Source organism: Emydura macquarii, unplaced genomic scaffold (genome assembly GCF_026122565.2).
Source record: "Emydura macquarii macquarii isolate MOO-44397 ecotype Brisbane River unplaced genomic scaffold, CSIRO-AGI_Emac_v2 contig_1253, whole genome shotgun sequence".
Taxonomy (NCBI): Eukaryota; Metazoa; Chordata; order Testudines; family Chelidae; genus Emydura; species Emydura macquarii.
In genome coordinates, this window is record NW_027131390.1 from 55,487,850 (window position 1) to 55,511,202 (window position 23,353).

Sequence of the window (23,353 nt, forward strand, 5' to 3'; positions counted from 1 at the left end):
ATTTTTAAAAATTCTGTTTTATCAGCTTTGGATGCAGTATCACAAGACCTTTCCAGGAAGGGGCAAAGCCAGGTTCTTTGCCCCAGTAGACAGATCCAGGTCTTCCTTGGCCTGTTGATGCAAAGGAAAATCCACTCTTTGGAATATTGAAAATAAAGAAAGCTAACAAAATTCAAAAAGTTGGTGCCATAGTTCAAGGTAACAATCTTGCCCCTCTGGAGCTAATGTAAAAGGGAAATTTTGTTAGTCACAGTGGTATACTAAAGTTGGAAGGTATGTTGAGGTTCACATTCACAAGCTGACCAAAGTAATACTAGTGTATAGTACTGTGGACATGCACTTAGCTGGTAATATGTTACCAGTGGTCAGTACTAGTATCATGGTAGTGCTCTGATTTATTTCTTTTAAGATGCAGCTGAAATATTTGACTTCCTATTTCCTATGTATGTGCGTGGACACTATGTACAAAGTTGCTCATATACTTGCATTCCCCTGACAGACACTCTCACTTGCTCATTTGTTGTGAGAACTCTTGACAGATTGTCACTACATACATACAGACATACAATTCCCTTCTCACACTCACTGAAGGAGAGGGGTTCTTCCTTCCTTTCAACAACAGAATGGCATTGAGCTAAGTCTTCAGGCTGAATGCACTGACATGAGTTTAGCTCCTTGTGCTTTCTCTTTCTAGACCAGGCAGTACCATCTGCATTCCAAACACCAACTGAGCCGATGTTCTGCTGAAGTGTCTGTTGATGGTGGAGGGAGGAGAATTTAGGTGAGCTTGGACAGTGTCTGAGAGGGAGAAAGCATATAAAGCAGGAACGGGTACTGCAGCACAGAGAGAGAAGTTTTTTTGCCTTTCCCTCACCCTGCTGTGCTACGGCTTAGGATGTGGCATGATCTACCTATAGGATAGAACCAGCCCAGCTTCCACATAATCAAATAAAAATATATATCAGCAGCACTGCAGGGAAAAAAAAAATCTTTGTTTATCAGAATTAACCATTGTTTGATTTGAGGAATTTGTCAAGGTAGCTCAGCTATGGTACATCATCTGTGTTGATGGAAGCAATGTGTTTTGAAGTGTCATCCTAGATGCAAAATGTAATCTTCAAAGGTGATTACTTAAAGTATGCTATGTTTATATAACACCTTTGTTAGATCGTTTTGTTCTGTTTGTTACAAGTAGCGATGGAGTTAAAGAGGTGATTATGGATTTAAGCAGCTTTCTAGTTTGTTCTGTACAATATTTGCCATAACATTTAGGCAAGTCACTTAACTTCTCTTTGTCTTAGTTTCTCTATGTGCAAAATGAGACTAATAGTCTTAATGTCCATTTACCTCTTAAAACACTTTAGGGTTTTTTAGATGAAACACACTGTTAGTAATAAAGTGTTAATAAAACATTGTAAATTGTACACACAGAAGCAGTAAGATTAGGGTGGAAGTGTTTGGTCAGTTCAGAAACATGCAGAGGCTCATACGAACATCAGCAGAGTGGCTTGAAGAAGAGAAGTGGAAAGTGCATTAATATATTTACCTCCTGGAGTTGACATGTATGATTACAAATGAATAATTACAAATGAAAATGAGCTAGAGTTTTCCTGTAATTCCCTCTGAATCTTGAAAAACCAAACTAAGGATGATGTAATTCAGCATGAAAAGCAGCCTCTGCTAAAGGAAAGTTCATGACTGAATAAACAGGGTTGCAGGTCATGATTGAGGCAGATTGTATAGTTTCCTGCTATGGAGAAATGTGTGGGCCAGAGTGACTTGGTTGTGTTCGTGCCACTTTCAAATGCTGTAAGGTAGATTTCTAAAATTAAATGGATATTGCCTACAGTCCAGTGTAACCAGTACTTCACTTTCATGAACACTAAACTCACTCACAAATTAAGTAGGAACACTGAGCTTGACACTCTAAAACCTTTTCAAACAACGTCAGACACCCTCTTTTGCTAAAGTTGCAGCTGTATTAAGATGTATTTTGTTTAAATTATCATTAAGTGCTCGTTGCATATACATCCTGTCTGTCTATACTTCCTGCTGCTAATTTAAAAATAGCCCAGTAGTGATTTGCAGAATTTTAATTCATAGAAATACCTCCACTTACATTAAGCAATCTTAAACTGTTTTGGAATCAAGTTTGTAATTTCTGCTTGAATTAAAATCTTTTGGTTAATTTTCTCTATACATATTCTGTTCTTATCCAAGTTTGTTTGAATACAACACAAACATGTCAAAAAAGTCAACATTATTTGATGGGAGGAAAGTATAGTATCCGTGTTTCACTGATACAAGCTCTTGCACTGTATAATGAAGATATTGGGAAATCTGTACTAATTTTTATAATTAAATTTTTAAAAAATGTGAATTACGAACATATTGTCCTAGTTTATTCTTTCCCCAGTTCATGCTTACAGAAATGGCAAGACGACTACTCCTGCAACTGGTGAGAGGAGTGGATTTATGGGAAATTGGGTTTAACGGACACATCTGAATTTCTATTTTCTGTTTGGCTATAATGTTCTTAAGCAAAAACTTTATTTGGAGATCATTCCTTTTGTCGAGTTGCTAACTAAGCAGTAGCTTTAAGAAGTCTCTAGGTTGTCTCATAAAAAATCCTCTGTGTCATGATGCAGTCTAAGATGCTCTGATTTTATGACAATTAGCCTAACAACCAGTTGGTCTCTCTGGCTGAAGTCTTGGTTCAGGAAATTGAACATAATGAATGACAAATCTCTTCCTTTTCAAGAGGGCATCTGTTTGGCGAGCCACTAGATCAGACATTGAAAGATATTAGAGAGAATAAAGGTCTTACTGTTTTGCCTTCTCCTTCAGATGCGATAGTTAGTTCCTTCTGCCGAAATTCCAAGTATTTTTGGATGTACTTTCTTCTCTTGCCTCCTAAAGATAATCTCCAGAGATGCAGGACCTTTAAAATCTTCTTTGATATAATAGTGGTCAGTTCATTTAGGCTGACTTCTGTATGGGGCTCTGACAACTTTGGGGAGCATAAGCCAGCTTTTCAGTAAATTTCTGGGTATAATTAGTTGTAAGCAGAAACTAGTTGTATAGAATTCAGGGTGTGCTGCTTTTTGTTCTTCTAATCATTCTCTTGTTTTCATATTTTCAAAAATAATATAAAAAAGGCCCTGGCTATGATGGATCATCACCTTGATGTCCAAATAGTATTAGTGAGCACCTCCTAAAGAGACTTTTGGATATTTATGTTCTTTGTCATAGAATTTAAGGTCTGAAAGGACCATAACATCATCTAGTCCAGTGGTTCTCAACCTGCTTGCTGCCCAACCAGCACACAGCTGCAGCCCATGTGACATCCTCAGGGCCATACAGCTAGTATATATATTGTGTGTATGCGGCCCACATAACACATAGCTGCATATGTGGCCCACATTGGTAAATAGGTTGAGAACCATTCATCTAGTCTGACCTCCTGTATATTACAGGCTACCAACGCCATTCAGCACCTGCACGCTAAACCCAACAACTGACCCATCGGTTGAGAAGTGCTTGGGTAATCTTAGTTAAAAAATTGAGACATTGATTTATTGGAATTAATCAAAATGAGGTCTAAAAACTGAGATACTGGATGTGGATTTGAGGAATAACCATAACTTCTTTTTCCAGTAGCCACCAACCAAATGGAAAGTTCTTGTTTGTGTGTGTTCATTCGACTGAATGCTCACTTAGAGATTCCCATCCATACTAATATCGTGTTGAAGCCCTCTGTCTTACCTCAGCAGTTTACAAAAGCTATGGCTGTGCATTTGTGGAAGTGGAGGCTAGCTATTGTCCTTTGTCTCAAAAATTGATCTAAAGGTTATTCCTATGATGTTACAGGTTTGGCAGTGAAACTAGGTATTCTTACAAAGTTATCCTGTTCTCCCAAAAAATGCTTCCCTCCTTGTATCTTAAGAGTTCAGTTACCTATAATGGCATTTTTCAAAATCAGCTCAGGAATGCCTTATTTTTCATCACATCCTAGACAAATATGGAGAAATAATTTCTTCTGGTAGCTATTTCCAATCATTCCTGCATAGCCATTATTCTTAATGCTCCTTCAATAACTTATGCAAGACAGGTCTTTGTTCCCAACTCACTCAGTGCATTTTGGGGATACATACCTGTGCTCGGTAGCTAAGCAAATATTTGTAAACCATTTGACCTGTATTGCCAGTTGTGGTTATTAACATAGAAATTATGTGGAGGTTTAGAAGTTTATACAGATTCTGGACTGGATATCCAGATATAGCTGATTATACTGCCATCCAAATTTTAGAAAACATTAAGAAAATAGGTTGCTTGTTCAAAAGATAATATTCATGATATTTATGATTTGTGTAGCTACAGAACAATGATTATATTTTTATAAGAACCCCTAATAAAAATCATGTCTGTTTTAAGCCTAAATCAAATGACAACTAAAGGGAAATGTGTTAACTATTTATAGTAAACATTCTGTTTCTCCTTGTATTTAGCTGTGACTCTCTGAGTGCATTTCATAGATCTGGAGAAGAGCTATGTGTAAGCTCAACAGCTTGTTTCTCTTTTACCAACAGAATATTACCTCACCCATCTTGTCTCACTAAAATCCTGGGACCAACACAGTTACAACACTACATACAACTAAAGGGAAAGGCATTAAGACAGTTTGTCTTAAAAGGCATGCATAGACATGTACTTAATTTCAGTGGTAGTGTAAGAAATCATGATAGGTGTGTTTGGTTATCTTGTCTGGCTATATATATTTTTTAAAATGCGGTTTAAACAGGTTGGAGCTGCAGTAAAAGGAAATTGCAAAATACTCTTAGTATGCATACACTGAGGTTTTTTATTTTTAAAGATAAAATCCTGCTTGGTGAATGAGTCAGCAGAGGTAAGAAGTGTATAGAGAAACTTCAGTGCCACACCTAATGCACCTGAACAACAGCAGGAAAGGACATATGCTTAGTCTGTTGGAAATGGAGCTTAATCTACTAGAAATGTCCATCACACCTGCTGAATTCCATAGCCGCAAGAGAGTATGATCTATCTTCTGAAGGGAGTGATTGGGCACTCATCTGATATGCAGCAGTTTGAAGTATGTTGAAATGGCATGGGGGGTGGCGGGGTTATTTTGTTTTTATTTTTTGCTTAAAGTTTCTCTGTGTTCATCCTTCATCTCCCAGCTGCTTTAAGCCATTAAATCCTGTGCAGGCAGTTCTGCTCTTAACCTCCTGTTTGTAAAGGACAAAATTTAGCAATTATATTTATAGTCCAAAGCCCTGTTGTAACTTTGAACAAAATGTAAAAGTTCACACTGAAGACCTAGAAGACCACAGTAATAAGAAGGAATGGGGAGGAAAACTAAAGTAAAGTTTCTAATGTAATATTCCTTCCATGCTTCCTTTGAAGTTGGAGTACAGTTGGGTTTCACATGGAAGACCAATTTAACTATGTTAATTACCATATGTTGATTGTAAGGGATGTTACTGGGAAAGTTCTTTACCCTGGCTTCCGGATCTATCACCGGGGACAGACTGCAAATCACACCGCTGGTATCCAATCAAAGGGTAATTCATTGGAGTGACAACTAATAACACAAAAACCACTGAAGTTAAGAATACAAGTAATGGGGGTGAACCCCAGGTCCCACAACCAACAGCATAACCCCTGGATTCCCAAAGTCTTTGATAATTACGATTGGTTCTTTGCTCCTTTCCAGGAGCGTTGGTTCCAATCTGGTCAGTCGTCTGCTTCGGCTCCAGGTCCGCAGTCGGCGGCTTCTCGTCCTGGTCCGCAGTCAGCTGCTTCTCGTCCTTGAATCATGATGCCCGTGCAAACCAAAAGTACCCTTGACACACTGTCACTCAGATGGACAGCCCCCAGCTCTGGCACTCACTGCCTTAAGTTACTTCTGCTGGGACTGACCTTGGCCAATTGGCTGTTAGGATATTTCCTGCCTTGCGGGCCTTTGCACACGGCTCTCCCATTGTGCACACAGCACTACTGTCTTTGCACTCAGCACTCTAAATCATGGGCTTCCCACCTTTTTGTCCTGTTTCCAGGAAGATTTGGTTTGCTGGCATCCTGCCAAGCATCAGTGTCTTAGTATCTCTATTGTCTGACTCCATGTTGGATTTGAGATCCAACATGGAGTCTGGCCTGGTTGCCCTCTTATTCATTAACAGAGGACTATTTAAACCTATTTGCAATGCATAAATAATCACAAACAATTTTCCCCAACAGGGAAGCCTTCTTAGTGATACACTGGGGGAGAAGAGCTGGAAACATATAGCAGATTTCAGGGATAAAGATTTTAAAAGCCTTGTCACTTTAAAAACTGTCAGCAGCTGAGTTATCTTTTATGTTTATACACTTTTTTTTTTACTTTGGCCTGGCGACGGAGGTCGATGTAACGTCACTAACGTCAGTCTCCTGAAGCCTGCATCTACACCGGCACATTAGTTCTGTCGACTTAAAGCGCAGCAAAAGTCGATCTAATAAACCCACTTCTGCAAGTGGCGTAACGCATAATTCAAATTTCATGGGTCAAATTTGCATCAGTGTAGACAGAGCGTAAGGTAATCCGACATTAATGGCCTCTGGGAACTATCCCATAATACCCCATTGTGACAACTCTGGACATTTGCGCTCTGCTATTACGTGGCCACACAAACAGGAAATGGCCCCTCCCCTCAAGCTCTGGGAAAATTTGAATGTTCATTTCCTGTGCAGCCAGCGTGGCGAGAGCTTTGTAACTGAACTCGTCATGGTGACTGCAAAGCCCAAACGCGCTCCAGCACGGAATCAACCAGAGGTCTTGGATCTCATCGGTCTGTGTGGCAAGAAGTCTGTTATGGCTCAGCTCAGAGTCAGCAAAAGAAATTTGGACATTTATGGGTAGATATCCCAGGGCATGTTGGAGAAGGGGCACAACAGAGGGACACAGTGCCGCATGAAGATCAAGGAGCTACGGCAGGCATATCAAAAAGCTAGGGAAGCTAACAGCCATTCTGGCTCCTCACCCAAAACATGCCGCTTCTACGAGGAGCTGCATGCAGTTCTCGGCAGCAACCCCCCCACAGTGCCGCCACGCAGCATCGATACCTCTGCTGGATCCCAGTCCAGGGAGTATGATGAGGACTCTGTGGACTAGGAGGAGGAGAGCAGGGTGCCGGAGAGCGGAGTGTCCATTCTCCCAGACAGCCAGGACCTATTCCTGACCCCAGAGCATTCCAGCAACACACAGGACAGCAGTAATGATCCTGGGGAAGGCACATCTGGTGAGGGTTTTTTTTATTCTTAGCAGTTATGTCCTTGATACAATGTCTGAAATGGCCTTTTTAATGGGGAAGACGGAGATTTCAGGGTCTTAGCGGACTTTACTGGAGAGTTACTCCTGGAACAGATTAATTTATGTGCAGAGGTATGCACCAAGAATCATCCATTGATATCTCAAGGAAACTTTCATGTAGGTAATTTATTACCCTTTGCACAAGGTTTTGGGGGAGGGCAGCCTTGTTTCTTCCGCCACAGTAGGATACTTTACCGTGCCACACTACAATCAAGTGAGCTGGAATCATGGCGGAACACAGCATAGCAGCATAAGGGCCAGGCCTATACCCTGCTGCTTGCAGCAAATCTTCCCTTTCCTCCTCTGTTACCCTCAGAAGACTGATATCGCTCATGGTCACCTAGGGAAGACAGTGTATTTTTAAAGTACCCAACGTATACAACCAATACCCTGTATTTCTCTAGTCCCCTTTCTATTGTCATACTGAGTCAGTTTAATAATTGTCCAAAGGTATCTGACGATACCATTAACCTGCGGTGTCCTCAGATCAAGTGTGCCCACCTCGTCCCAAAATGGTCCTCTTAATAAAACTGTGGCGCCCGTCACCCCTCTCACACCGGACTTTTGAACTGAGCTTTTTAGAGATAATTAAGCCTCTCTATAGCAGAGTAAAGTGCCCCAGCTTACCATCTCTGTAACGGCAGAGCAAGCTGACCCTTCTGAGATGCTCAGAATGGAATGCGGGTCTGGCTTAGTCTTGTGCACACTAAAGGGGAGTAATTTTTACATTGTTGCAGTTGCTTCAGTTTTCTGGGTCTGCTAACAATGGCAACGTTGTGCATTTCTTTTTCATTCTGCAGACACCTCGGCCTTGGCCCCCTCCCCTAGAAGTGCTGCAGAAAGACTATCGCAGATCAGAAAGAGGAAAAAAAATCATGGGATGACATGTTTGGTGAGCTCATGAGTGCCTTCACGGCCTCTGAGACAGAGCTCCAAGCATGGAGGTTGTCCTTGTCCCAGAAACTGGGCATGGAGAATAGAAGGTCAATGCAGGAGCAGAATTGCAGTACGCAGCAGGAGATGCTGTGAATCATGTGGGATCAGGCAGACATGCTCAGGCGCCTTGTAGAGCTACAGGAAGAGCGGCGGCTGGACAGAGTCCCTCTGCAGCCCCTCCAGAACGCTCCTCCGCCTATTGCTTTGCTGCCCTTCCCCACTCCCAAGCGGTCTCGGAGGAGACTGGCCAGGCTGCAGTACGTGGTGCACTCCACCCCAGTGGAGGCAAGCAGAAAGACTTGGCGGCCCCATTGAGAACTTCCATGCAAGCAACCACACTACCCCTTGAAACTGTGAATTAACACTCGCTCCTCCCCCCACCAACCGGAATTTTCATAAATAAAACTTTGCAGCATTTCAATATGTCTCTTTATTAATTAATAGCTTGTTTGGGGAGGGATTTGGAGGTTATTGATATCGATGGTAGGGGGGATGGTAAGGAAAGGCACAAAACATACAGAAAACGTTACTGTGTGTCATTGCAGAACCTGTTTTTCAATGCTTCCCGAAGGCGAAGCGGTCCGCGGTTGGCTCTGAGCGTATTGCTGCCATCTGGATGCTCAAAGTTGGCGGCCAGTTTTTCTGCCTCCACAGCCCAGCCCTGGGGGAACCTTTCCCCCTTCGCTTCATACACATTATGAAGAACACAGAATGCAGATATAACTGATGAGATGTATTTTTCACTCATGTCCAGCCTAGTAAGGAGATATCTCCATCTGGCCTTTAAATGCCCAAACGCACATTCCATCACCATTCTGCAAGTGCTTAGCCTGTTGTTAAAATGCTCCTTGTTGCTGTCGAGGTGCCCAATGTATGGCTTCATTAGCCAAGGAAGCAAGGGGTAAGCAGGATCCCCCAGGATCACTATTGGCATTTTCACACCACTGATGTTAATTTTTTGATCTGGGAAGAAAGTGCCCACCTGCATGCTGGAGAACAGCCCTGAGTTCCTAAATATGCGTGCGTCATGCACCTTTCCAGACCACCCCACATAGATGTCGATGAAACGACCTCTGATCCACAAGGGCCTGCAACACCATGGAAAAGTACCCCTTGCAGTTTATGTACTCTGTTGCAAGGTGGGCAGGCACCAAGATAGGGATGTGTGCGCCATCAATAGCCCCCCTGCCATTTGGGAACCCCATTGCGGCAAACCCATCCACTATGTCCTGCATGTTTCCCAAAGTCACTACACTTCGTAGCAGAAGTCTATTGATGTCCCTGCACACTTGAATCAGGGCAGTTCCCACTGTAGATTTACCGACTCCAAACTGATTCCCAGCTGAGCAGTAACATTTGGGGGTTACCAGCTTCCACAGAGCGATGGCCACTTGCTTCTCCATCGTCAGAACTTGTCTCAAGCGAGTACTCATGCACTTCAGGGTCGGGGACAGCTCCGCGCAAAGTTCAAGGAAAGTGACCTTTCGCATACAAAAGTTCTGCAGCCACTGGTCATCATTCCACAGCTGCATGACGATGCGGTCCCACCAGTCTGTGCTTGTTTCCCGGGACCAGAACCAGCGCTCCACTGACTACAGGTGGTGTGTAACAGCCTGCAGCAATCTGCAATTGTTCTGCTCGATGGCTTGTAGCAGGGCAGCCTCGGTTACATCGCTGTTGTCTGTGCTTCAGGTTCTCACTCACCTTTGAAAATAATCCAGGATAAGGCATGATATATTTGTGATGCTCACAATAATAGTGTAGAGTTGAGCTGGCTCCATGTCTGCAGCAAGCATGCGGCATAAACAAGTGGCACAAAAACTGGTTTCCTGTTTGTTTGGGGCAAGAAACGGGGAAGGAGCGTTGCATCATGGGACGATGAAAATCTTCCCAACAGCCCCCGCGGCTAGTTGCACTGTGGGATAGCCACCCACAGTGCACTGCTTTGAATGTCTACCCAAGCGTGGCAAGTGTGGACGCACAAGCCCAGCGCAAGGAGCGTGGTGTGGACATGCTCCTGCGACTTCTAAAACTCGGGGGGTGAAAGTTGATTTTAAATAAGTCGACTTCACTCTGCAGTGTAGACATACCCTTTGTATTATAATGGGAGTCATAGGGGCAGCAAACATCATAACTGAGGACACAGAGTTTTTTCCATTCCAAGTCCTTGTTTTCAGATTCTCACAACTTTCTGAAATTTTCCAGGTTGGCTTCTGTTTTAGGGTGATCTTTTTAAGTTTTGAACAAAAGGTAGTACAGTTTGGTAGTTATAAGGAGAGTTTAAAACAGAACAAAGAGCTTTTCCATTTAACAAATAATCACCATCTTATATAAAATGTATGAATGTTAACTGATTACACTTGACAAAATCTTGCCCTTGCTGTAAAGTACCCTTGAGCGGCTTGGTGGAAAATGATTTTAAGTAGGCCAGGTTAAGAGCCTTTAAAATCAGACTTTCCACAGGGATAGTAAGGCTTAAAACAATTATAGCCCTAAGCTTGTAAATTGCTCAGCTAAATGAGGTTACACTGTGCATATGTGCAAGATGTGCATTGGCTCAGGCCAGCACTCAATGGGTCATTTTTCCTCTTTCCTGTTCTTGTTGTAGTGTCCCATATTCTTCATCTTCATTTTGTTCCATGCTTATTTGCTTTCCAATAAGACTCCCAATATAATTGCAAACTACTCAGTGTAAGTGGGAGTTACAGGCACTGCAGAAGTTGTAAAACTCATTATTCATAAGCATCTTTGTGTGACTAGAAGAAGCTTCAAGCAAGGTTTTCAAAAGTGTCTAGTGATTTTTTTGGATGTCCAACTTGACTGATTTTGAGAGGATAGGGTGCTCAGCAGTCTCTTTTGAATTAAAAAAAAAAAAAAGTATGAAGTTCAGCACCAAGAATTGCTGCTAACTTTCATGCGGACACAGTGGCGAAATGAGGACAGACATGTGCATGCAATTAAGCAGTAAGCCACAGCATTTATTAAACTTTAGCACAGTATTTAGCAAATTAGCACTACCTGCCCATCACCCATACTCTCCTATACCAGACATTTAATTGGTTCTAGTGCGGAGGTTACCAGGCTCGGTACCATATAACCCATAACTTGGGGTTGGTTCCCCTCAGCCTACCCCTCAGGAATCAGCTCTCTCTCAGTCCTAGCACCCTCCTCCTGTACCCAAGGAGCACAGAGGGTTCCTCAGGGTGGAGACCTCAGCCCATGAGGGCCACAAGGTATCACCTATCACACAAGCCCAATGCCCATCAGCAAATCCTAGGTCTCTGGGAACTGTTCATTTTATCTTTTTAACTGCACTGAAAGTCAGCCACAAGTTGCAATGAATTAACTCAACCCAAAGTACTTCAGTTATGTACTAAGTGCATTCCTGCTTGACCCACTGTGCCTAAAAGATGCTGCAAGGAAGGCGGAAGACTCCATGGTCCTCTCCAGTTGACCCATGGGATAAAAAATTTCCTTCTTGATTCCCCCAAACTGATGATTGGCTAGATTCACAGTATCTTTCAGGCTGCGTTCCCATTCCTAGTTCAGGGTGAGAAGGGTGTGGCTGCTGGAATTGAGCTGAATGAGGCTCTGTATGACCCCCACTTCAGGTTAAATTATGTGAGCTGGGGAATGCTGGCCAATCAGCTTCTCCACCCCCAGCTGGCCAATTGATGCCAAAGACTCCTGGTGGGGAGGAGCTACGTGGTGTCCCTCAGCAAGTGTCGCTTCCCTCACTGCAGGGACTGTCTCCATTCACTGCTAGTCCCACCCATTGAGGCAGTTGCAGGTGACATTTTGAAAAATTTGGCCACAGATATTTTAGTTTTGAGGCATTTGTTGGAGCTAATTAAAAGTGATCAATATTCATGCAGGCATTTAGTCAGGGTATCTGTCCATAGTTGACTGTCTTCTTATTTCTAGTATAATACCAGTTTCTTAGTGATATATGGCATTTTATTGACTTGAGTAGTAGGTAAAAACATATTGGTTAAACCAAATGTACAGAGATTTGATATCTTTACAAATGTCAAGCAATGAGAATTTTATAAGTTATGCTTTGTCAAATGTATCTCTTTTGACAATGAAGTAATGGTGCTGTGTTTCAAACACAAGGAGGAAGAAAAGCATTTGAAAGTTGGGGACAAATCATCCCAGTTAACATGATTTCACAACTACTTTAAAAGCTTAAAAATTATTCCTGTTTTTAAGGAGTTGTGGCACACTCTAATATCAATCCTGGGTTGCTTCTGGTTACTATTAATGGACATTTGTCTAGCCACACAATTTGACGAATTTTAAAACCACTGCAGCAGTTAAGAAATAGATCTCTGTAATCAGACATGCCTTTTGTAAATATTTCATTCCCTTGGCAAAACAAATCCCTCTTTTTACTCTTTTATAAAGGTTTGCTTTTTTAAAACTGGGAGCCACCCAATTGGTAGACATAAGATGCAACATAATCCTAGCAAATTTTTTCCATTCACCTTTGTAAGTTTCTCTGTCTTGAAGTGAATTCTCCAAATGTATTTAAATTATATCCCAAAAAACTACATTGTATTAAAAGAACACTTTTAAGGTTGCAAAGTCAATCACTGAAAAGTTAGGAAATGGCTGCGTTAAGTTGTCTCTTCAACCTTAATTTGGCCTCCTGGTGCATATGCATTATTAAACAGTCTTTCATTGCATGATTATATACTATTTTTTCCACAGAACCCGTCTCATTGAGTGCACAGTCCTCCTGATTCAATGTCACACCCAACTCTTATTTAAAACCCACAATACAAACCCTGCACTGAGTCAAACATTGTATGTATTGCCTCTTAGACGTTTCTGTGGTGCTGTGCCCAGAATATCAGAGTGCTTCTCAGATATTAATGAATTTATTCATCATACCCCCATAAGTCTCAAATGGTAGTATTAGTATTTTACAGATGGGAAGCTGAGACAGAGATTACAGTAAAAACCATTTACTCATTTCCAGTGCCCAACTTGAGATATCAAGGGTGTGATTTTTTTCCAGAGTATTTTGCATTTTTAATGCACTTTGTGTTTAAATCACAGTTCCAGCCAACTTCCATTTGGAGTTGAGTTCTCAGCACTTTTGGAAATCTGACCCCAATTGTGTCTTACTGGGCATCCGGAAAATGAGGAACACATAGTTAATGGTTGTCTATGAATAGTTTGGGTTGGGATATAATTTACCCAGCATCATTTAGGAATGCTGTGGGAGAAGTATGCATAGACTCCTATTCTCCTCGATGACATTCAGCATTCTTAACCATTTGACCATCCTTTTCTCTTCCTGCAGTCCTCTACCTCATTCACTATACACCTTCCATACCTTGCAACAAGTGAGAGCAGGAGTCCTGTGGAAAATCACCTCCTTCATTATACAACCCTGATTTCATTCCCTAAGCATTATCCATCTTGTGCACTGAATGAGGCAGTGCCTTCCCCTCCATTCCTCATAATTACAGTTCACACTGTTATGGGAATTGCAAATTGAGTTACCTGATTTTCTTGCACTCGATTTGTCAATCATAATTTTGCATCATTTTAGATCCTTTTAAAAAAGAAAATCAATGCCAAATGAAACATTAAGTGATCACCAGATGAAATTAATACATAGTATGTGAATTGTAATGTGTTCCAGATAAAATACATGACCCATATGCACATGTATTGAAATGATAGTGTGTTGAACTAAAGCACTACAGTATTGTTTAAATATGACCCGCAAAGGATTTTTTAAAAATTGGTCTTTTTTGCTGCTTTGATGTATAGGCCTGAGAAGATGTGCTATATGCAGATTTGAAGTTTTTTACTGTTAATATAGAAAAATCAGGACTGTAAACTCTCATATTCCCTAGTTTTTATTGGAAAATTAAGAGAAGTATAAGGGATGTTTATGATGACATCTTAACATGACTGATATGGTGATAGTGTTGAATCTCCAGTGATTAATTAACATTTTGAATATACGAATCTTTAAATCAAAACCAAACAAAATTGGGTTTTAAATATTTAGATGGAAAAAAACTTATCCTATTACTAGTTCAACTTTTACCTCCTCCCTTGTGTCACCGTTTCAATAGTTCTCCAGTCATAGATGCCCAGGCTAGGTAATATTTGACTTTATAACATAAAAAATAAGCAGGAATAATTTTTATATTTTCCCAAAATTATTAAAATGTAATCAGGGGTTCTTTATACATCCTAATGAAGCAAAAAACAGTGTATGCCCAATGTTTGTCTTCCTTTTGCAAGACATCTTTAAATGTAGACTTAATCAATTGTAGTTTTCTAATCTAGGTTAATGTTAAAACTGGTTTAAAAAATGGTGTCCTATTGTTTCACATTACATTTTTAGTCCTTTATTAATCTATTTTTAAAAACTTGGCAATGGACATTATCTTTGTGGACTTGATAAATGCAGTATTTTAGCTATTAAAATTATGTTTTTTGAATTCTTACATGGGGGAAAAATAATTAACAATTTGTAAGCAGCCATTGGTTTTCACACTTGGATAACTGAAACAGATAAAGGATTTTTATCGATCTTCCCTTAAGTTTTCATCTGGTCTGGTGAGAACAAGCCTGGAAAAATATAGCCTGAAGCATAACTTTGTAAAGTTGTGTCTAGAAGTAATGGATTTGCAGGAGACTGTTATAACAAATTTTGTTCTTGTTTATCTAGTGGTTTGATTTGGAATTTTGTGACCTACGTATATTTTGTACTCTATATGTTGTTTAGCTAAATTTTAGGGCTTTGTGGGAACAGCGAAGTAATACATAAACACCAGGCTACATTTAGGGATTTCTGTGTCTGCTGCATTTAAAATTAAGTAACAGAACTAAAATTTTATCTGTATATAATAGTTTAATATAATTAAAAATTTAATAGTTTAGCCGAACTACACTTCTAACATTGTTTGGGATAATATATTGAAAGGGACACTATTTTTAATATATGCTTTAAATGTAACTGTGGAAGGGTGATAGATGACACACCTATCCCAATTTTGGCCTTGGATCATCTTGTGACAGAGTACTTCAATAGAAAGGGATAGTTCTCGATGGTACTGCTGGCGTTTCACTGACATCAACCGGGTTGGTCAGGGAAGATGCATGACGCACGCATCCTCAGGAACACTGGCCTGTACAGAAAGCTGCAGGCATGGACTTTCTTTCTAGATCAAAAGATTCCGATGTGGGATGTTGAAATGCTGATAGTGATCCTGGGAGACCCAGCCTACCCTTTGCTGCCGTGGCTCATGAAGCCTTATACGGGCAACCTGGATAGCAGCAAAGAGTACTTCAATAACAAGTTGAGCAGGTGCCGAATGACCGTTGAATGTGCGTTTGGCAGATTAAAAGCTCTCTGGCGATGCCTTTATGGCAGGTTAAACCTAAATGAGGAAAATATCCCCATGGTTATAGCTGCCTGCTGTTTGCTCCATAGTATTTGTGAAGCTAAGGATGAAAGGATTCCCCCTGGGTGGAGCGCAGAGGCAGATCACCTTGCAGCTGACTATGAACAACCAGATGTCAGGGCTATTAGAGGGGCACAATGGAGGACTATTTGAATCAGGGAGGTCTTGAGGAGCCATTTTGACAATGAGCAACAATAAGGTGTCTTTTTGTAAACAGCACTGTGCCAAGCTGAGACTGATACCCAGCTTGCACTGTGTATCAATGTGAGCTGCAACCACCGTGTGCAAGAGACAAAGATTGCTTATTTTTCACAGAATGTCTTTATTAAATAACAATTATTCACAAAACACACACAAAAAGCTGGCCTGGAGGGGAGAAAGCAGTGAGCGGCAGTATGAGCTATGATAGCTGGTGTAAGTCCAGGTATCATTTTGGAAGCTGTCTGAAGGGGAGGAATGAATGGGGTACTGAGATGGGCCAGGAGTTTGGTAGGAATGTCTGGGTGAGTATGGGGAGGGCATGGAAAGCAGTTCTGTATTGGTTGCAAGGGAGGGCCGAGCATGTATGAATTAAGTCTGCAGCATTATTAGTGACTTTAGCCACTCTGTTTGCTCCTCCATGGCTTTTATCATGCGCTCGTGACCTGATATCACTTGCTCCTGGTTTTCCCTCCTGTCGTGCCTATCTGTTTGCTGATTTTTGGATACAGTGTGTCTCCATGCCCTTTTTTCTTTTCTTTTTTCTGCCTTAGAGGACTGGAGGAGTTCTTGGAACAGCTCCTCTTTGCTTCTCTGGTTGTTTTCTTATCAGCTGCAGATGCTCAGCAGATGTGGGAGGGGTTTCCCCTCTAGGGCACATCTGTAGAAGCACAATAAATAACAAACAGAAGCATTATTGTGAGTGCAATAACAGCATTGATTCATTACTGTAAAATACACCTCTTTCTCACTGTCCCCTGGCAAGCGCACAGCTCGATGATCAACCAGGGCATGGTGAGTTGTGCCTGGGGGGAGGAGGCAATCAAGCTGGGGAAAAGGTTCTGGGTGATTGGGGTATTGATGCAGGTAGATAGGGACAAAATTTCAAATTGTGTCCCCATTTTCCACAGGTGGGGGCCATAGAAGTGGATATCTCACTCCTGAGTGTAAGAAGGGATGCTAGAATGCAGCTCTATGCGAACAGCTTCAAACTGGGTCCCTATGCTGCTCGCCTGTGAGCTGCTTTGGTCCCTGCACAAGTGATTGCCGATTGGCACGGGAAAGTTTCCTACAATGGAGGAAGAAACAATGTAGCACTGCCGAGGAATCTCCGGCAGAGGATTGGCAAGTACCTCCAAGAAAGTTTCCTAGAGATCTCTCTGGAGGATTCCCATGAAATCTCGGTGTACATTAACACACTTTTCCGCGGTACTGCCTAGCTGAACAGGGGAATGGGAAGCACACGCAAACACAGCTATTCTTGTGCATTTCTATCCCTTCAACCAGCTGTATAATGCAACAAAGCAAAGGACAGCTGTACCTCATGTAACCGAGCAGCATCAGCTCAAAAAAATAATTTACCCCAGCTCCCCTCTCCTGCATCCTGCACGTTACAGCTAGAGGCCTGGGACTGGCTTAAAGCCTCTGGGGTTGAGAAAAGATCCTGGCTCTCCATGTCATCAAATGACCCAGTCCCCTATTCCACATCATCCTCCAACTGGACCTCCTTGTCCACAATTTCTTCATCGGGGTTGAGTCTGGTGTCCACTCCCTCTGGGCCCTCCATGGGTCTCTTGGTGTTGGAGGTGGAGTCACCACTGAGGATGGCTTCCAGCTCCTTATAGAAGTGACAGGTCTTTGGCTCTGCAACAGAGTAACGGTTTGAGTCCCTAGCCTTTTAGCACCCCTGCCACAGCTCCTTGATTTTTGCACAGCACTGCAGTGTATCCCATTAGTAGCTCTTCTCCACCATTACATGAGACATTTGACCATATGTATTGAAGTTCCTTTGGCTGGAGCGGAAATGGGACTGCAGCCTCCTCTCCTCAAATACTGATCAGATCCAGAAGCTCCAGTGTGCTCTAAGCAGGAGAGCATTTGGTGCATGGAGCTGCCATGATCAGCTGGGAAGATGAGATGTTGAGCTATCCACTTTGATCAAGCAGGAAGTGGAATTTCAAAAATTTCCAGGACTTTGAAGGAGAATGGGTGGATGGCTGCAGGGCAGTGGAGTTCAAACAGATGGCCAGAGCAGTCAGGATGGGCATTGTGGGACACTTCCTGGAGGCCATTTACCGCGACATAACCAATCGCGGTGTTCACACTGATGATTTGTTGCTAAAATTTTGGCTCAAAAAGCTCTAAGTCTTTCGTTGAGGTGGTTTAATTTGGTCGCAAAATCAGGGGAGTTAGTTCAATGGGGTGGAGGGTTGCAGTGTGTACACCACCACTATTTTGGTGCAAAAAGCTGACTTTGGTCAACAGAAGTCTGTAGTGTAGACCAGGCCTTAGTGTGCTTTTTAGGAACAGACTCTGACGTATAGGAAATACAGCTGATGTTAGTATAGTTTGGGTGAGGCTGCAAAGGAACTAGCAGACAGTACAGAATTTTGGTACCAGGCTTCCTGATGTAAAACAGTAAATTACTTATAAAAGCTTTCCTCGGGCTGCTAAATTTTGTCTTCTGAGTAAACAGAATTAGGGCAAAGTGTCTGATGCCAAATTAAAATAATTAGAGGAACAGTTTGAGGCATTGGGGATGCTATTTCCTTTTAGATCAGGTCTCCATAAACATGCAGTAATAATAACCAGATACTCTCTTCTAGTGGCAGAATAAACTATGAAGAATGCTACTGAATAAATTAATTGCAAAATACAGTTTGTTACAGTATAAGTGGGTGGTGAAAGAAGGTTAAGGGAGGAAGAGGCGAGCCTTGTAAAACCTCTGCAAATGTTAAGTACTGCCTGCAGTATTTAATAATTTCCATGTATTTCACTCCACATTAGTCAAATTTCCCAAGGTTATGTTTTTTGGTTTAGAGTTGTGTATTATGTACCCATATAAAAAGAACCAAATACTTTAGCCTCCAAAGTTACATCTTATTTTAATTTTTTTTTTGAAGATATCTACCAAACTTCAGCCTTTTCTGAATAGACTTATTGTTCTTTTTCATAGTTGTCAAGATCAAATATATAGCTGCAGTGATTTAATGTAAAATAATCTATCTGTGTTTGGATGCTTCTTATAAAAGTTAAAATGACATATTTGCGTCATGAGACCTACTGAGCCATGCTAGTATATTGAGGTGAGCAAGATACCTGGAGGTGGAATATTTAGAAATTGCCAATATCTATTTAATAATAATGAATCTCAATGGATGGATGGATAGCTAATCTTTGGAATATATATATAAGGTTAAATCTTCCTTCCTGCTGGATGGTCACCATACTCCATTGATTCTTTAATAAAAGACGTTGGGAATGAAATCTTACAGCTGTAACTGTCTTTTTCAGGGAGAGGCTTTTTGTTTTAGTGCAATGAGCATACAGCGTATTATAACATTACTAACAAAACCTGGAGAGCATCCAATATTTAAACTCTGATGGATTGTATCACTGGCATTCTATGTGGCTTATTTAAGCAGCATTTCTGTTTACAGATTTGTAGAGTCAGCTATTTGTGATGCAGTGAAACGGCATTTCCGGTGGGTTTGAATGATGTTGCTTAACTGTGGTCAGCTGAATTCCTTGGACTAGAGTTGAATTCTTTTAGCGCAAAGTCTGTTGCTGGCAATGAACATGTGTTCAAGGGTTAGCATGAAAGAATGTAAAGTTGCATGTTAGACATCTCTGTGGACTTTGTGTCAGCTCTCTAGTTTTTTTTGGTGTTTTGCACTGCTTTTGTAAATGGCAGGGGCAATGTCACTTTAGAAGAATGGGTTCTTAAATATATATATTTTTAAAAATCCCTTGCTTTTGTCCCCTCTCCCAATAAGGATGCAAATTATAGTGGTCCTACATGCTTTTTTGGGTTCTGTAACTATGCTTTCTATGTGCTAGGTGCTGGTAGCTTTGAAATGTTCTGACACAAGAGCGTTCCCTTCACTTGCTTTTAATTTCAAACCCAATTATAGGAATCCTTTCTGATATTTTATAAGCTTTTTGTGGTGTAATGATTAGAGAGACAGAGAAAACATTTATGATATATATTCAATAACTGTCGCGAGCTGTGTGTTTTACAGGGGAAGCTTGTAGTGAAACCTATATTTGTTGCCTGGCATTTTCCTTTCTAAAAGATTGTGATTTTTTTTTTTTTTTTTTAAAGAAGGTGCAACTTCTAGTGTTTCAGTAGATCTTTGATATTTGGTGTGGAGAGAGCCTTCTGAGTAAAGAAGTCTGTTTTCTTTTGTCCCATGAAACTGAATTCAGGTTTGGCAGAATTATAAACTGTTAAAAATCACCACTTCCCTTCACTCACTTGCATTTCCCTGGGAAAATTTGTCTACGTGCCAAAATAAATAAACAATAACATTTTGAAGATCTGGACCTCTGCCAGGAGGTTCAGAAACTATATACTTTCTCTCTCACTTGCTCAGGTAGAAGGGAGACAGTCATTGCCTGCTGAAGTTTTGTTCTTGTAAACTTCTTCCCAGGCTAACTGGCTGATGAAGTCCAAAATTATTCAGATCTGGATACCTAAAGTTAGATTTCTAAATCTATATTTAGAATCCTTAATAAGAAGTGGCCTGATTTTCAAATATGCTGAGCTCCCACTGATGTAGTAGCAGCCGGAGTTACTCTGTGCATTTAAATAGAAGTGGCCTGTTGTTTTTAATTGCCTAAATACAGAATTAAGAGCCTAACTTCAAGGACCCACATGTTAAAATTTTTGCTTTGGCCTGATATTACTCCCCCTGGTTCCTTTTCCTTTTTTAAAAAAGGTTTATGAATTACCAGTTAACATTAAGGAATGGATTGCAGTAACTATTGTGGCCAAAAGAATTATTTTGAGAAAATGGAAATCTGCAGTTTCTCCCTCATACACAGACTTACTGAATGAGCTCTCTGTTACAGCATTAATGGAAAAAAATTACTCTAATAGAAGCACTTGGAAAAAATGTGAGGCTGTGTGGTCACACGTGTAACTATTGCATACCTTTGCAGTTTAGTGTGTATTAGTCCCCGATACTCATAGGCTACGCTCTCACTTATTTAGCTCTTTAGTTACATTAATAATTAACGCACTGCATGACATTTATGGGTTCAGGGTTTGATTTTTTTGTTCAGGTTTTTGCAAATAATGAATGTTGAACTTTATTATTTGTATGCTATTTCCACATTGTGTATGCATTTATATATGTTTTGTTATATGCTTATATAAAAATACGTGTTTATTTTTCTATTTGCTGTTGGATGATGTATTGATTTTGCTTTTTTTGAAAGCTTTGGAAGCACATCTGTTTGAGATGCTGCATGCCATTTCTTCTGGGTAACATATGGTTGCCTTTGTGGTATGAAAAAACATGATCTAAGGTCATCAAACGGCAAGTTGTAAAAGTAATTTCAGTAATATTGAGCCAAATAAAAAAATCTAGAGATCCTTGCACTTCCTGCAAATGATGTCAGCAGTTTCTCCAAAATGAGATGTAAGCTGTCTTGAATCTTAAAAACAAAACAACAAAAAACCTAGGGTATAGCCTTGGAGTAAGAGGAGGAGGAGATTGATAACAAGTCAATGTTGTTCCCATTGAAATGAACAGCTAAATTCCTATTGATTTCAGTGGGACAAGGCTTAGCCTTAAGTCAGCATCACTCAGCTTGAACAGTATTTTGACCAAATGCTGTAGTACTAATTGTGTTAAGTTTTTTTTTTTTGTTTTTTTTCCCCTGGAATCTGTATAACAGCAGAGAGAAATGCAACCATGCTGGACCCTCTTACAGTGATTTTTTCAGTGCATTCAATCTCAGAAACTGAGGCCAAGTGTGAACTGAACTGGCTTGGGATGAAATTTACTCATTCCGTAAATCCCCTATGCCTTGGTGTTACTCTCCACCACACTTTCCTTTAGAGCCTACCTTGAGAATGCTAAAGCCAAGGTTAGCATATGATACAACATTCTTGGCAAGCTGGTTACATCAAAATGGGATGCAGACCCGTCCACTCGGCAATGAATACCATTGACACTTTGCTACTCCTTACCTGAATACACCTGAGCAGTGTGGGCAGAATCCCTTCATGCAAAGAAGCTAACACCTATATTTAACACTGCTGGCCTCTGTTACAGGATGTCTGGAGCCTATTCACATCAGTAGTCTCTACATCCTCACAGGTGTTGCTCCTCCTGATATATGCTGGGAAGTTGCTAGTACAGTTGAGCACACAAGGCAGTGCACAGATGCAGGGCATCTGCTATATAATACCAATGCTGAATCAGCTGAAGTCACACCAAAGTTTTCTTGCCATCATTTAATCACTTACATTGCCACCCAAACAGACAAAGGTTCAATTATAGCAAACAAAAGTAGAGAACAGCTATATAGCCTGTGCACTCCGGCTCCCACCAATCAAGCACCTACCACCTGGTGCAGATCAACCCTGGAATATATGGCGCTGCCATAATCACTGGATTAACTGCAATAACTGGAACTGGTCAGTCTAAAGATGTGATGACCAAGTGGGTCTTCATCACTGGCCCCAGTACCACTCACTGTGGCAGCTGCTTGAATGTAAATGCTCTTCGAGTGACTTGGTGGAATCCAAAGATCAGACATCACCTGTGCATGGATGTGGCGGGAAACAGTATGAGGACATGGCAAGAAGATGTGATTTTTACTAACAAAAAATTAGTATAAATAATGGAAGAAGACGTAATTGGGAAAAGCTCCCCTCATCTTTACCCCAGAGATTTTTTTCAAACCTCCATTCATGATTTAGAATAGTAGACACCAACAGTTGTGAAAGAGCTCTCTGAAAGATCATGTCTTCACCTCTATCAGGGAGCAGAACCAGAACCAGAAATTGCTCCATGCTACTTCATCCTTTGCTCATTTACAGCAGAGAGGAATAGAAGTGATGATTTCACATCCTGCTCCTATCTTTGTCTTTTTCCATGCTCCTCTTATATGCTTTGTGCTACCATGCTTTCTTGATTTGTATCTTCCTTAAATACTCATTGACTTTGCAGTGTCCAAAAGAAGCAAGTTAAGAATAACAGTTATAATAAAAATATTATCCCCCCAAGTTATTCCTGCCTGCTTGGTTTTTCAGTGAGTTCTATGTTCTCTTTATCTGTCTTTTACATTGCAAGTAATTTGAGGCAGGGACTTTCACTACTACTGGTGTAAACTGGCATAGCTGCTAATCTGGCCCTGTGTCTATTACAAATTCAAGCACCTCAGTGGTTAACAAATAAAAAATAATGGTTCCCTTGAAATGCAGGGTTGATTACAGTTGTAGCACCTGGAATCAGAATATGGTGGAGAGAAAGGTCAGTTTTAAGAGAAGGAAGTGGCAACTAAAATGTACTGAAGCAAGATGGAAATTTGACTCCAGTTCATTTTACATGGGGTTCCAATCTAAGCATGTTTCCTGTATATTAATATGTCTCTGTTTCAACCTTGTGAGAATAAAAACAGA

The 23,353-nt window shown here is 40.9% G+C and overlaps 1 protein-coding gene across 2 annotated transcripts in view; it reads left to right on the forward strand.

Annotated features, from left to right (window-relative positions):
- RAPH1 (Ras association (RalGDS/AF-6) and pleckstrin homology domains 1) overlaps positions 1–23,353 on the forward strand; it is a 156,103-nt gene that overhangs the window by 42,120 nt on the left and 90,630 nt on the right. The window lies entirely within an intron of this gene.